General features: G+C 35.8%; 2 protein-coding genes across 5 annotated transcripts in view; both read right to left on the bottom strand.

The window, feature by feature from the left end:
* Positions 1-17,032, bottom strand: part of LOC105467301 (zinc finger and AT-hook domain containing) — a 344,890-nt gene that overhangs the window by 300,708 nt on the left and 27,150 nt on the right. The gene's annotated exons all lie outside the window — the stretch shown is intronic.
* The window catches only part of LOC139355572 (serine/arginine repetitive matrix protein 1-like), a 45,004-nt gene continuing 32,633 nt past the window's right edge, over positions 4,662-17,032 (bottom strand). Inside the window, exon 2 of the mRNA XM_071067412.1 lies at positions 4,662-17,032. This exon is cut by the window's right edge and continues 8,956 nt beyond it. The gene's annotated coding sequence lies outside the window, so the exon portion shown is untranslated.

Raw genomic sequence — 17,032 nt, 5'->3', positions numbered from 1 at the left:
TCAAAAAGTTTCTCTTTCTTCTTACTCGTGTAATCTCTCAATGTTCTCAACATAGAGTCACAAAATTAAGAGAACTTGATGTCTCTAAAATGTACGGTACAGTCCTTGTATCTTTATTCCTTCATGTTTCAAGGATCAAATTTCAAGTTTCCACCATTCAAAATAAATCTGCCAGCACTAAACTATTTCCTATAGAACGCCGTCTTTAAGATCCTAATAGCACTTAAAATGTAACACCCTTCAAGTCTTCCAGATATCAGTGGACACTAAATTCTTTAAGAATTCACCATGACGTGGGCAATTCACCTACCAAGGCCTGTTACTGACTTTCTATAGTTCTAAGCTAAGTTGATTTAAGGAAATACATGAAAATATTAATTAAAATAACCACTTTTTCATTTGTTTTACAAGGTCTGTTTTTTCCCTGTGATATGAACCCAGTGGCAGATAACTGAATCATAGGGGTGATTTCCCCCATCCTGTTCTCATGTTAGTGAATAAATCTCACAAGATCTGACGGTTTTATAAGGGAAACCCCCTTTGCTTGATTTTCATTCCCTGGTCTGCTGCCATCCAAGATGTGCCTTTTGCCTTCCACTGTGATTATGAGGCCTCCCCAGCCACATGGAACTGAGTCCATTAAACCTCTTTTTCTTTATAAATAATTACCCAGTCTTGGGTGTCTTTATCAGCAGCATGAAAATGGACAAATACACCCTGCATCTCTTTTTAAGAAACAAAAATGAGGCAAGTACGTTTTTTCTTCCATTCCATTTCCACCCCCTACCCCAAGCTTTAAGTTTGTGGACATCCTCAAACTATTGTTATGAGCACATACATACATACATACATATATACATACACACAGTTTCAACATATATGTTGAAAATAAACTGATTTTCTTAATGCATATACATTCTTTGTCATTAAGTTACATAAATAATACACTATATCAACCTTCTGTTACATTTTTCTCCAGTTAAAACAGTTTGAGATTTATTCATAGCAATATTCGTCCATTTTAGCTGTTTTCAATGTATGAAACAAAGTTATTTTTTCATTGTATTTCTGCAGGGGTTGGCAAAAGTATTCTGTAAGTCAAGGGTCCCCAACCCCTGGGCCGAGGACCAGTGCCAGTCCACACCCGTTAGGAACCAAGCAGCACAGCAGGTGACTGATGGCCAAGGGAGCATTACTGCCTGAGCTCCACCTCTTGTCAGATCAGCAGTGGTCTCTGTGAACTGCACATGCAAGGGATCTAGGTTGCACACTCTTTATGAGAACCTAATACCTGATGATCTGAGGTGGAACAGTTTCATCCTGAAACCTCCAAAAATTGTTTTCCCTGGTGCCAAAAAGTTTGGGGACTGTTGCTATAAGTGAACAAATAGCAAATATTTTAGGATTTGCAGAACATACAGTCTCTGTCAAATATTGTTTTTAAAAAATAGTTTTTTAAACAGTTATGGCAGGGTCCCCAAGACCACTGTCCAGTTCAATGACTCACAGAACTCAAAAAAGTGGTTATGTTGACAATTACAGTTTATTAGAGCAAAAGTACAGTTTAAAATCAGTACAGTTTTAAAAGGCAGATAGGAAAGAGTTCAGAAGAGAGCAGGGGCAGGCTTCCAGTTGTCCCATCTGACAGGAGATGCATGCACAGCACTTAATCCTCTCTGAATGAATGTGGGTCATTTATGAAATATTATCAACCACAGAAGCTGAGACTTGATGTCCAAGGTTTTTACTGGGTGTTAGTCACATAGGCATGGAGAACAGAAATGGCAGATGTTATTCAGTTTCCACCTCCCCCAGAGATTAAACTGATACTGCAAGGTGCAATGCCCTCACCATAAATCTGTAGCATCAACTATCTGGTGTGATCCAAGGCCCCAGGTAAACAAAGGCCTTGTGTCAGGCAGGATATTCCAAGGGCTTAGCACTATGATCTCCCAGGAGCAAGTAGAGGGCTAGACCTTTCTTTGAAAGGTGCAGGGTTTCAACACGCCAGATCTATTAAGTCACTCCTTTCATACACATGTCAAAAACATTCTTAGTTCATGGGCCAGGGAGCAGATCTGACTGGAGAATGGAGTGCTAAGTGTCTTTTAAGTTACCTTTTTCTTCCTGCTATTTCAATAACTGCTGTAAGGAACATCCTTGTACATTTTCACTGTATACATACACCATATGTTAACGATGACAAAGGTATGTTCTTTCAGAAGTATGCAAAATTGGAAATATATAAAATACTTGATTCTCTTTAAAAGCAAATCAGTCTCTAATGCTAATCACTAGAACCCCAAAATTATTAAGAAATTTCAGTCTTTCTTAGTAAGAAAACTGAATTTACAATCTAGTGAACTAAATATAAAAATTTTGTATTAGATGCTAATAGATTTAAACAAAGGTCTCAAGAAATATTCAATTTGAGTATCATATGTATTCTGTCATAAGCAATAAACTGCTGTTGCTTTTCTGCTACTTCATATAAAGAGAAAGGAACTTTTTGGTCAAACTGTTTTATTACATATATGTTCTCCTAATCTGAACTGTAACCTCTGTATGAATATTGACATTAGGAAAAAAAACCTTTGTCACCAACATAGGAGACTGGTAGTTCACAAACTGCATTTGTTAATATCTTTAAAAGTAGATAAATTTAACAAAATACTGTAATTGTTTTATCCCTCTCTAAAGCTAAGGTTCTGCTTTACAATACATCAATGTGATTTCTAGTTTTTGAAAAAAGCAATTCAGTCTTCTGTCTCCCTGCAACAAATGCCTACAAGCTTTAAGTGTTCTGACAATTTCTATACCTAAATATGATGCAAAACTTTAGTCTTGTAAAAAGACTGTTTTTTACTGCAAAGTAATGTGTAATTTCAACTTTACTAAAGTATAAATTGTTTTCTCAACATGTTTGCCAATCCCTGATATTACCTGACTGGATGTGAAATGGTATCTAACTGTGCTGACTAGCATTTCCTTGACTACCAGTGAGCTAAAACATTTTTCTGTTAATTGCCCTTTTGGTTCTCTCTCATATATTGCTCATTTTTTCCTCACTTAAGTAGTCCTTTATGTAACTTGAACACTTCCTTTGTCAGTTACTGGTAGATAATTGCAAGGTAAGTACCTTGCAAGTCTGTGGCTGGCCTTCTAATATTCAGTGTCTTTTGTCATACTTAAGTTTCTAGTTTTAATATAGTCAGATGTGTGACTCTTTTTCTTCATGGTTCCCACTTTGAGTCACATTCCTTACACTGGTTCAAGTTTTCCTGTATTTCCTTCTAAAATATTTAAAATGGTATTCCCCCCTCCGCCACATTTAGGTCTTTAATCTACCAGTTTTTAAAAATATGGTACGAGAAGGGTATATAATTTTTTCACATATAGACATGCAATTGTCCTGTCATTTATTGAAAAGTTACTAATTTCTCCACTCTGTCATGTATCAAGTTCTCATGTATCTGTTTCTGTACCATAGATTTACATGTTTATCCTGGCATCACAAGGGCTGTGTTATCACTATAGTTTTATAAGTCCTACTGTCTTTTATGATAGGTACTCCCCTAACCTTATTTTTCCCTTTAAAAAAAAAAAAAAATTCTCAGCTTTGTCTTTCTACATTTAGGTTAGGTTGATTAAATTCCATAAAAAGTTTTGTTGAGAATTTGATTGGAACTTCAGTGAATTTATAGATTTGGAGAGAACTGACACTTTAATGTACTGATTTTTCCCATTCTCTAACATAGACAATTGCTCCATTCATTTTAGTCTACTTTTACAAAATCTTGCATATTTTTATTGGACGTATTATTAGATCCCCTTAGAGTTTTAATTGTGAATGAAATTCTTTCAAATAATACACTTTCAAACATACTGTTTGAAGTGGAAAAGAACACTACTAATTCCTGCAGATTGCTCTTATATCCAAAATCTCTCAACTCTCACATTAGTTATGCTACTTTGTAGTTTTCCTTGGACTTTCAAATAAACAATGATCTTGCCCATTAACAATAACTGATTCTCTCTTCGCAATCCTTATGCCTATTATTTCTTCTTCTAGTCTCACTGCACTGGCCAAGATCTCCAGTGCAACATGGAACAGATGTAATAACACAATAGCCCATTTCTGTACTATTGCTGACATTAAGGAACGTCTCTAAAATTGTACCATTAACTTGTAACAGTAACTATGGGTTTTGGTAAGCTATCATTTATCGTACTAATACATTTATTCATCTATTAAGAGGATGTTTTATTTTTAAAATCCTAAGTGAATATAACTTGCATTTTGTTGGCTCTCCCCTCCAATCCCCTGCATTCACTGAGATAGTAACACGCCTTTTCTCTTTAATCTATTAACATGGTATATACTATGTGAAAAGATTTTCCAATGTTAAATCATTCTCCCATATGGAAATAGTCCTTACTTGGTCACAATGAATGTATTTCAATAACCCATCCAGAGCTTGTGTGTTCAGAGTAGATTTTAAAAAACAGATTTAGACTTATTTAATAATACATATTTGGCAACACTCATCAAAAAATATCTAAAATTTCAAATTCACATAAATTCACAATCACTTTCTAAATCAAATAATTTTAATTTTATCCGTTTTCATGCCTTATTTCTTTCCTGATATCAAGTTGTCTTTTCTTTTTAGACAGGCAGGGTCTTGCTCTGTTGCAAAGGCTGGAGTGCAGTGACACAATTATAGCTCAGACGATCCTCCTGCCCCAGCCTGCCAAGTAATTGGGACTACAAGTGCATGCCACCGCACCCAGTTAATTTTTAAAATTTTTGTAGAGACAAGGTCTCGCTATGTTGCCCAGGCTAGTCTTGAACTCCTGGCCTTAAGCTATCCTCATACCTCAGCCTCCCAGGGCTATAGGATTACAGGCATGAGCCACTGTGTCTGGCTAAGTTGTCTTTTCTTATTGACCAATTTTGCCAGGAGAGTGATAACCTCTACCCTGATTCTATCATCACAAATTAGTTTAAAATGTTCCTTTATGCTTTATGTCCTTTAAATAGTTGCCTACCCCAAAGCATGAAGACACTCTCCTGTTTCATTATTTCTTTTCACATTTAAACCATATTCCATATGGAACTGATATGGTGTCAAGGAAGGGGTCTACTTTTTTCCCCAATACAGCTATCTAATTGACTGTACCATTACAATAGTTTCTCTTTCTCAAAAGTCACAGATGACCTAAATGTGTGGATCACCATGTAGACAGAATTCTATCTAGTCTTACTTTGGTCTATTTGCCTATCCTTATACCAGCCAACATCAGTGTTAATTACAACTATACTTTTATAATCACAGGTCTTATGTCTGTTGGTGAACATTTTTCAGTTTTGTTGCTCAAGTTGATCTTGGATATTCTTGGTCCTTTGTATTTCTTCAGTTTGTTAATTTCTCCAACATACTGTTGGGACTTTGATAATATCATATATTGAAGTTACAGTTTAATTTACAAAATTGACTTCCAAGTAATGAACATGGTATACCATACATTTAGAATTTTAAAAATTTCTTAAATGATTAAAAAATTTTTGTATTTATTTTACGCTAGTGTAAATGGTATCATTTTATCAATTTCTATCTTTCTGATACATAGAAATACAATTTCTGTATAGTTTGTATTCAGTGACCTTGATAAGTTATTTTGTTTGCTGAGTCTTTTGAAATTTCTATGCACACAACCAGTTGTCTATAAATGGTATTATTTTCTTCTTTCTAAACATTGTATCTTTTTACTTCAGGCCTTATGTTATTGGCTAATATCTCAAATATGTTAAACAATAGAGGTTATTATTGTTTTTAGACTTCAAAGAACCAACATATTGGCTTTCTCTATTGTGTGTTATTTCACTGACTTTTTGTCTTTTATTATTTCCTTGCTCTTCTTTTTCTAGCTTCTTGAAAATAGTTTAGGTAACTGATTTTCAGCGTTGCTTCTTTTCTAATGTATGCATGTAAGTCTATAAATTTTCCTCCATGCACTGCTTCAGCTGCAACTCACATGTTTTGCTATGTCATATTATTCACTTGAAAATATTTTGAAATTTGTTTTGTTCTTTGACCCAGGGCCTACCAAGAAATCTATTACATAATTTCAAAGTAGTTGAGGGTTTCTCCAATCATCTCTTTTGCTGTTTTCTAGTTTAATTCCACTATGTTACAGAATGTAAGATGAATGCTTAGTATACACAGTGTGGTACATGTAACTTACGTAAAGTCATTGCTTAAGTCTTGCTACCATTCTGATGGAACAGTCCACTAGGAGGATGAACTAGTGTTCTAATCAGAGAATGCATACTCTAGTGGAAGCTATTTTAGGTATTGTTGACTGCTTCTTGATCAACATACAATGTTTTAATTTTCATACTAAATGGTAGAAATTTTTATTAATTAGTGAACTGCTAACTAAAATACTTTTTTAAATGGGCCTCCAACGGTGAGATTAAAGGTTTTCAGATTAATAGCAGAGTAACACACACCACCATTGCAAGAAGAGGCCATAAGAATCCAGCATGGCCTGTAGCCCTTATATTTTGGGATGATGTCCTAGTCTAACCCCCTAAAAGGCTCTTGTCCAGCCATCAACACACCTTCTGTTAAGGTAATAGAATCCTGCTTCTTAAAGGAACCTTTCAGGCAAGATGGTGGTTAGAGCACCTCAACGGGCTGAGAGCAACTTCCTTTAGCCTGCAGAACATGCTGTAAGATCAGTTTTCTTGCTCAGTTAATATAGGTATTTGTAACAGAAGTTGGCATGAAACTGTTTTCATTTTAACGTAGCTGTTAGGGGGTAATTTGGTGGCAGGAGTACGCGTGAAGAGAAGGAAGCTACCTGTTCCCCTCGCCTCAAAAACTTCAGTGCGTAACATTTATCTACCAAGAATTGTATACTACACATTCTTAGGTCAGTTCACAACTGCCTCACACCTTGTTTTCTCCTTAAACTCCTAAAATACATACGTATATTGGATCTTCCATGAATTACTTTCATTTTTCTACCTCTTCTGTGCTGTATTTTAGCTTATTCCTTCTGTTTTGAAATTTCCTTCAGGCCAGGCATGGTGGCTCATGCCTGTAATCGTAACACTTCGGGAGGCCAAGGTGGGAGGATCACTTGAGCCCAGGAGTTCGAGACCAGCTTGGGCAACAGAGTGAGATTCCATCTCTACAAAAATTTTAAAAACTAGCCGGGCATGGCGGTACATACCTGTGGTCCCAGCTACTTGGGAGGCTTAGGTGGGAGGATCACTTGAGCCCAGGAAATTGAGGTTGCGGTGTGCTATGATCATGCCATGCAATAGAGCAAGACTCCATCTCCAAAAATGCGTAATTTCTTCAAATGTGTTTGAATATATGCCAATTCTTTCCCCTAATGATTTTAAGAGACGCCAAGAGAACACATACTTCCGTACATCTTATTCATTGCTTTATTAAGGTCAGTACCTTAATGTGCCTGACATTTTTAAGCTAAGCAAGGATATTCTGAGAGCAAAACTGAAATGTAAACTTCAGCTTTCTCACAGAAAACTTCCTCTTTCTCCACCCTAAAGTCTTGGGTTCGGACAACTTTGTAGCTTCCCCGGGTTATTGTGTAGAATTCTGCTCATTCTCCTTCCTGAGGCTGGAGCACCTGCTAGGGTCTTGGCTTTGTGCACAGGTCTCAGTCCCAGCTTTCCTATATTGTCAGGCCATATCTCCTGCTGTTAAAGTCTCAGGGTCCATTGGTGAGACCCACAGCCAACACTGTTATCCCCCTAGGTCAGTGTACCTTCAGCTGCTGAGTTTACTATTCTGGCTTTGTTTTTTCTTCATTTCTGGCAGCTGGGATTTCCTTTTTCTTTTGTGGTTAGCTGTGTGTATGTTTGTTTTCTATGACATTTCTATGAGTTTAGAATTATGGGATGGTGGTGGTAGGATAATTTATGTTAGTCAGAATAAGTAACCTATATAGAAGTTCTTCACCCTTCCGGGAAATCCTATGACAAATGACTACTTAAATTGCCATAAAAGGTGAATTTAAGTAGAAGGATCCAAATAAAACTTTGATTTTGCCAGAGTGACAATATGCCCAGCAAAAAAAAAAAAAACTATGCTTCTCAGCATCTCTTACAGTCAAAAGATAGCCATGTGACGCAGCTGTGGCAAATGAGACATAAGCTGGGAGTTTCTGAAAGAGCCTTGTCTTTGTGAAAAAGGCAGCAAGACTTAGGGGTTAAAAAAACCAAAAATCTGGTTTAAGCTACTGTCTTAGAGTTCTCTGTTACACCATAGCCCAATTCAATCATTAGCTGATACACTTTGAAGAGCAGATCAAATGAAAAAAACACAAAACTGAGAGTTGGAAGAAAATGTTTATTTAGCAAAAAGGTATGGAGTAAAATTGGTAGAACAGAAAGGAGAAAATAGAAGTGGGGAATTTTGAGAAGTTGTTTTAAAACATGGTAACTGGCAAGTAATTCTGACAAAATTCTCATAGGTAATGAAGCTTCATATGCCCTTACTGCCTAATTAAAAGGTACCTAATAATCAATTTTATTTGTATCAATTGTATTGAGAATAATTGTCTCTACTTTCATAAGGAGAAATACAGTGAACACCTAGACAGTTGTCTTCACTGCCTGGCACAAAGTATCAATGATTTAACTGTGGATAGTAGTATCAAGTAGAGACTTGTCTTCTTGTGTTCGGAAGTATTACCCTTTATGCATCTTAATTGTCAGGTATGCCTTTGCCATTCGAACTCTGTTACTCTTCCCTATCACATTAGCATAATGGAGATAAAACCATTGTTTTTCATTACCTAACCAAGAGTATCAACTAATTTAAATAAAATTTCTAGCAGTAAACAACTGTATATATGTGATTTTTTAAAGTTGGTTTTTCTCAAATTTAAATGATACAGTATTAACTGTAACTCCAAGAAAGATTTGAGGTCTTCTACTTACCAGGCACAGTGGTAGTCTGTATGAATATTTCACATCAATCATAACAAGCCAGAAATAGAGACGATCCCTATTTTGTCGAGCCAAAGAGCTTGATCACTGTCATATGACTAGACAGTAGCAGGGCTGTAATATAAACCCAAGGTTTTTGATTGCAAGAAAATACCTTTTTATAGTGCCATTATGTTGCTTTTACACAATTTCTGATCATAGCACTTATTAATTCATATTTAGTGGACAGTTTTCTCCATTGGGCAGTCACTTTATTACTTTATTTTCTTAGTAAAAGGAAAAAAGTGTGAAGAAGGGAAGTGAAAAATTGATCCAATCCTTAGGATTACAATGGCAATTAAATAGCTGTTTAAAAAAGCGGGGGTGGAGTGAGTTGAGAATGTGGCCAGATTGTTTAGAAGACTTTTTTTACCAGTCACTTTTGCTCCCGGACTACCTTCCACTCAGAGATGGAGGGGACCGCACTTAAAAATAAGAGACAATTTTATTCCTTCAGCAAATATTTATCATGTCAATGAATTTATAAATATGAGTAAACCCATCTCTGTCCTCAAGGGGCTCACAATCTAAGAAGGGAAGTAGACACACAGATAAATTAGTACATTTAGCACTAGTGATAGCAATTTAGCACTACTGAGTACAAGGCACATTTATGGCACAAAGACAGGACCAACTACCTCGGAGTTCCAAGATCAACATACTATTAAGACTTGGCACTGGAACTGAGTTTTGAGAAATGGGATATTTTCTGAGTGTTTGGTATGTGCCAGATAGTGTGATACGCCAGAGGTCCCCAACCATTTTGGCACCAGGGATGGGTTTCGTGAGATGGTTTTGGGAAGGAACTGTTCCACCTCAGCTCATCAGGCAATAATTAGATTCTCATAAGGAGCACGAAACCTAGATCCCTCACACGCACAGTTCACAACAGAGTTCGTGCTCCTGTGAGTATCTAATGCTGCCACCGATCTGACAGGAAGCGGAGCTCGGGCCCTAGTGCTAGCTTGCTCCCTGCTTACCTCCTGCCGTGCAGCCTAGTCCCTAACAGGCCACAGACCAGTACCAGTCAAGAGTCTGGGGGTTGGAGACTCGTGCTAAGTGATTTACCTAGATTACCTAATCAAATCCTCATTAAAATTTAAGAGACAGGTGGCCCCATTTTGCAAATGCCAGGTGGTTTAACCAAGAACTCATTCTACTAAATACCGTGCTCTACTGACATGCACACACACACAATAACTGAATGTAGTCACAGAGGAAAAGGAATTTACAAGACTATAACTCTCATTTACATACAAAAAATTTGAGGTAAGAATGTGTAAGGAATTAGCTAAAGGTTACATAGTAAAGATAGAGATATCTCATTTCTTCTATTTAAGGCCTGTCTGTTGTATGATCACTTTTTCCTAAAAATAGTTTTCTCTTCCTGGTTTTGCCTTTGACTCCTTCAAACAATCCATTAGCATTTAGAGCTATCTCAAATCACATGCCAACTTACCGAAGAATGAGGTAATTAAATGACTGCAGCACAAGGACACACCACTTAAAAGGGTTAGCTAATATTTAAAATAAGATATTTACTGTAAATATCAGTGTTTTATAAGCAATGATCTGAAAAGACTGAGAAACAAAACAAGTTTGCCACCTTTTATGAACACTGCTTCTTGCATGTTCAACCTGTTACACATGGACATACATACAAGGTAGAAGTTCAAATCACAGGCTAGCCAACACAATTTTAGAAGAGACTTCTCTAATATAATCTGTTCTGTTCTACCTATCTCTAACGTGTCATACCTTATAATGTTTTGTTTTATTGTTCCAACATCCCTGTATAACCTGGACCGCATAAAGCTTTTTAGGCACTTTGATTAGTGTTTTCTAATGTTATTCCTTGATAGTCTTTTACCTGCTTTGTCTGAGCTGCCTGAGGCAGGCTTAATCATTTTTTTAATACATAATGAAATAATTCAGACTATTTATCTGCTCAGTTTGAAGCTAAATGTTTGAATGCTTGCATAAGAAAGTTTAACTGCCACAGGATCAAAATAAAAACCCTAATGTTCTTATAATGCAGGTTTAAAAACACATGTTAAATGACTTAAAGATTCAAGGTGGACGAACTTTAAGATTTGACTAGGATACACATCACATGATTTGGTGATAGACACTGAGGGAGCTCACATGAGCTTGGGAGCAAAATAAATTGAAATAGTACTTACTAAACAACTTTGTTGCTAGCGCTGTGCACGGTCCTTCATATAGTTCTCTTATCTAGTCCTCATAACAACCTGATAGCCTCCATTTTTTTTAATTTTAATTTTTTTTTCACAGAGAACTATCCAGAAAAGATGAACAACTTGTTCAAGGTCACAAAAATGGCAAGTGAGGGAGCTCAGATTAGATCAGAGGTCTAATTCCCAAGGGCATGTTTGTGATATTGTGAAATATATATTTGCTCTTCATCTCCACTTCCTAAAGCCCCTGGAATCTCTGAAATCGTAAGAATGTTATTTGTATGCTAATGGAATGAATGTTGCTGGGGACCTGTAGATAGTTTCAGGGTGGGGTCTGGTCACCGGAAAGATCAAAGCAGGATGATATGGTTGGGGCTTTCAGTGCCACCCTCCAACCTCCAGGGACAGGACAGGGCTTGAAGATTGAGGTAATCACCGGCGACCAATGATGTAATCAATCATGCCTACAGGCTGCAGGGGCAGAAATGGAGTAATCCCTTTCCTCCCCATCATATATAACCATGGTGGATACCCCTATAATGAAAAAAAAATTAACAAGTATAACAAAGTTATTACATGCATATGTGTGCACAGGAGTCATACAAAATGTGAAAACTCAAAGAAAGGGCTGATAGATGGCTGACACTTAAGTATCCTTTTCATTGGGGAAAGAGGTGGAGCTGTAAATAAATGGGCCTGAAGATCAGACAATGGTTTGTAAATGATTCCCTTTGGGAACTAAATGGGACTGGAGAACATATTGGGACAGGTCATCTGGGGTCCAGGTGTGGTGTTTAATTTTCAGTCTCTTCCTCTGTGATATAAGTTTTAATCTCTGGTTAATGCAATTTCAGGGACGGAACCTCAGGTAATTGTGTTCCTCTTTGAGGTCCAGTTTCTAAGTAAATAAGGGAACTTTGGGGAACAGCCTCATCTTGTGCTTTGGGAGAGACAGGATTTGAGTGAGGAGAGTTGGAGAAGGTCAAGAGGCCTTGAGGCTGCTTCTTTAATTCAGCATGTCAAAGCCCCATATTTTGGGATACTGATTTCTGAACCCTAACATGATGAAGCCTCCACAGAAACTCAGAAGGGCAGGGTTCGAATGAGCTTCAAGATAGCTGAACACATGAACTGACTATTCCCAGAGGGTGGTGCACCTGGAGAAGGCACAGAAGCTCCGTGATCCTTCTCAGTAGCTTGCTTATATGCTCCTTGTCTTTCCGGCAGTTCATCTGTATCCTTCACAGTATCCTTTATAATAAACGGGTAAATGTAAATAAAGTGTTTCCCTGAACTCTGTGAGCTGCTCTAGCAAATTAATCACACTTGAGGAGGGGGATCTCTAGCCAGTTGGTCAGAATCACAAACCGCTAACTGCTTGTGACTGACATCTGAAGGAAGGGGTAGTCTTGTAGGACTGAGCCCTCCACTTGTAGGATCTGACACTATCTCCTGGTAGATAACGCCAGAATTGAACCGAATTAGAGGACACCTGGCTGGTATCCACTGGAGAATCTGCAGTAAAGAACTGCTGGTTGTTGTTGGAGAGAAATCCCCACACACATTTGGTGAGAGAAGTGTTGAGTGGAATGTGAGAGGAGAAAGCACTTCTGCTTTTTATCCTTTATCTAATAATGTTCCTTCCCCTGCACTGAACTGCCTCCTAAGGAAGCACCAGGAATGAGAAAGGACATCTGCTTTTCACATGTGTCACCTGACAGGCTTGTCATGATGACGGGTTAATAAAGAGACTAAAGAAAACCATTACGAAAAAAATATGTGAAATTTACTTTGGCCATGAAGATGAATAGCAGTCAGACATTCCTGACAACTGCTTCTACTTTAGGTCTAGTGACTATGAAGCACAAAGATTCTCTACAAATCATTAATAAATAAATACATATATGGATGCAAGCATGTATTAACTTTGCTTAATGTTTTAGCTTAATCTGATATTAATTTCTGTATGTTAAAGGTTCGTTTATCACCCATGTAACATAGTCGTCTGCACATCTAATCATGACATTATATCAGTTTTGAAGACATAGTCTGGTCATTGCATTTAATATTGATTTGAAGAATTTATAACATTAAAAAAGTTTAAGATTACAGATTGAAGGACCAAACATTTAGAAAGTTATCTGAAAATGAAGGACTGACGATACCCAATCCACAAACTGTTTCTCATTCATACTCATACCTTTACTTGAAAAATAACTCAGTATTTTGGTGAATACTGACTGTGCTGTTGACTACAAACAGGAGTTTTGTATGTGCTATTGACTACACATAGGAAAATAATTTTAAGTTATATTAAGTATAAACAAGCTATACGTGAAACTATAGTTGTACTATAATTTCAGATAACCTATAAAGTGGGGAAAGCTTATCATAATGTCAAAATGACTGGGTTATCTAAATAAAGGTAACTGTATACCTTTAAGTGCCTTTTAGACCTTTCAACCAAAAAAACCTTATAAAGGTCCTCTCTACCCCCAGGGAATTTGAGCTCTTACAACATTTGCACAGAAAACAAGTGGCAAAGGAAGTTTCTCAAACTAATTTTAAAAAACAGAACAACCCACAAATCCTGTTTTTAAATATTTTTTGACAAAAGAAAAAATATTGAACATATTTTAAGGAACGATTTTGAAACAAGCAAGGAAAAGGTCGCAACTTTGAAACCAGTTATAACTGCACCTGGACAGTCTCAAGACAGAAAGTTAAGTAGCTCAACAGGTTCTACTGCTAAGATTTTGAATCACAGGAATAACATGTATTAAATAGTAAAAATACCCTTGGGACTGGTTCTTTTCCATAATAGTTAAAGAAAGTTAAGGCTAATATTAAAAAATAATCCTAATTTATATACATATAAAAATTCTAAATGTGAAATTGTTGTCAGTTTTATAATGTACTAATAGCTTTGTGAGTAATTAAAAAATAAAAATACTTTTACATTTTAATATGGAATTTAAAACAAGAATATTTCTAGATTTAAAAAACCTCTCAATATGAAGTCATTATCAATGAAGAGGTTAGTTGATTATAATATTGCATAATATTTTGCATTGAGTAACACTTTGACATTTACTAAAAAAGAAATCATTAAAAAAACTTGAAATGAACATAATTAAAAGATAAACTCTATTATATATTACAGATTCCCCCCATCTTAACTGAATTTTTTCAATTACTAAAGTCTACAGGAGACATTTAGAACCATAACATTTTCCTATTGGAAATCGATAAGAGAAAGAAATCATGAAACAGGGGTGAAGCTAAACAATTCATGCCAAATGCTCACCAAATACTGAGATACCAAATCTTCAAAATTCACAGAAAAAAGTTCAAGTATAATTTCAGAACACATCCCAAAATTATCAAAGACATCCAATTTTACATTATCTATTAATAACAAATGGTAATATGGTAAACAAGGGGGGAAAACTGAGGCATTTTATCATATATCCAGATTTCATAACATCTAAAACTGATAAGCACACATTAATCAGAAAATATATGATTAGAATATGTTACTAAAATTCTGTAACAATTCTAATAAATATACAGTGTTTTAAAAAATGAAGGCATGTACCTTCCTATAAGGGTGGGAGACAGCTAACTGTTAAGTAGAATGTTTCACTGTATTAATTCAAACAAGAAAAACACTCAAATTTTCACTTAAGTACAACTATAGTTTCATGTATAGCTTATTCTAAGTGACAAAGTGAGGCAAATCTGATAGCTCACATGATCAAAGACCTTATTATATAATCAGGAACGTACATAATATAAAGATATAAACATATGGCCATTAAACAAGAAGAAAAAAGGCAATGAATTAAACACTAGAATTAGGAATTTAACCTACAGGCTATTTTTTAGCCTAAACCACATGCATATGCGGAGTATTTTTCACATCTGAGCATATGAAAGAAAAATTCTATATTTTATGCACTGAGGTTCAAAAACAAATTGATGGGCAATTCCCAAATATGCTTAATTTGGGAGAAAAACACTTCATAAAACTACCTTTAGGTTATATGCTTTGTAATGCATTGCAATATGTTTCTTGAAGTACTATAAATGATGAAATAATGTAAGCATTTGGCAAGTTTCAAATTAACATGTGGAGCTAAAACGTAGTATGCTTTGCACCTAAGTACAGAATACAACAGCTCTCTTGTAATGACAAAGAAAATAACAAATTATTCATTAAACAAATAAAATATATAATTAGAAAAACGGCACTCACCTTCAACAAGTCTTCATGCTTTCATTTCACATTTTTATTTAATCATGTATTTCTCATAACATTTAAACATCTTTCATAGGAGCACCAAACATGAATTCTAATTCTGGATTTAGGCACAGGCAAGAGCATACAGACACTTGCCAAGCTGCTAGGATGTGTGTACTTCTTACGTAATTTTTGTTTTATACTTGTTTGTTTTGCTTTTTACCTATACAGAATGTGGATGCATCACCAAAAAAAGAAAAGGCAGGCTGATTTCATGCAACTGAAAAACAAAGCTATAAAAAATTAATTTTCAGTATTTTAAGTAAAGGCATGAAAATGGAAATAACATTTAGACCAAACAATACATATATAGAACTAATTATCAGGTATTTGCTTATTTTTAAATTGTTACCTCATTTAGTCTCAACAATCCTATCAGGTAGGTGCTATTATAATTCCAATTTAGTGGACTGAGGAAACAGAGGCACAGAGAGATTAGTAACTTCCCCCAAAGTAACACAGCTAAGTAACTGGCAGAATCAGGATATGAGCTCCAGAAGCTGGGCTTCGAAATTCCTTGCCACTATATTACAATAATATCAAAGATTCAAAGCATTTCCATTAAACCAAAAAGTTGGCATCATCTTTATTGCTAAAATAAAAACAAGTTATGTCTGCTTTAAGCATTATAGCCAACGATTTACTGAACACCTAAAAGACAGCATTAATAATAGCTAGCATTTATTAAGTACTTAATATGACAGGTACTGTACTAATGAACCACTTTATATTCATCATATAAGTCAATCCATGCAACCACCATACCTATTTTGCAGATGAGAAAACCACCGAGGTACAGAAACAGTGCCTTTCCCTCCTCCAAATCCTGTAGCAAATTCACTTGTGGAGTCCAGATGGCAACAAATGTCTGATGTCAAAGCCCATGCTTGCTGAAGCACATTGCAATACTACAAACCTGACCCCAACTACCAAAGGGTATTCTTTTGTCCCAATACTCAGAGCCTTATGTCATGTTAGTGCTATAGCAAAATTGAAAAGATACAATAAAAATTTAAATTGAGTAACAAATTTAAAGGAATTTTAATAACGTTTAATAAATTTAGGGTAATTTTTCCTCTATAAGCATACTGCTTTTCCGTTTTAACTACTCCTACTCCAACCATGGTTTCTTCTGCTTTTCTCTGCAAACATATTCAAGTAGATCCCTGCCAGCTAGACAATTAACACACTTTTTCTCTGGGAGAACAAAATGGTCTCACATTTCCAACAAACCTTTAGTCACATTAATTACATTAAAAATTCAAGCCTCTGTATACTATTCTTGCCAAATCTTTATCAATGTTAATTGGTTGATATTCCAAGTCAGCTGAAGTAAACATCCACCTCCCAGCCAATCCATGTATTACAGCTGAGTGTAGGATGTTTACATGAACTGAAACTTGGTTTAAAGCAGGACTTAAACTCTTTACTAAGTTTGTATGGTCCTTTAAGTAAGACTCTGTTGAAAAAAAGAACAGGCACAGCATTCACATAAAATGA

The sequence above is a fragment of the Macaca nemestrina genome, chromosome 8 (genome assembly GCF_043159975.1).
Source record: "Macaca nemestrina isolate mMacNem1 chromosome 8, mMacNem.hap1, whole genome shotgun sequence".
Lineage (NCBI taxonomy): Eukaryota > Metazoa > Chordata > Mammalia > Primates > Cercopithecidae > Macaca > Macaca nemestrina.
The sequence above is the reverse complement of the archived record's forward strand: the minus strand, read 5'-3'. Positions and strand labels throughout refer to the sequence as shown.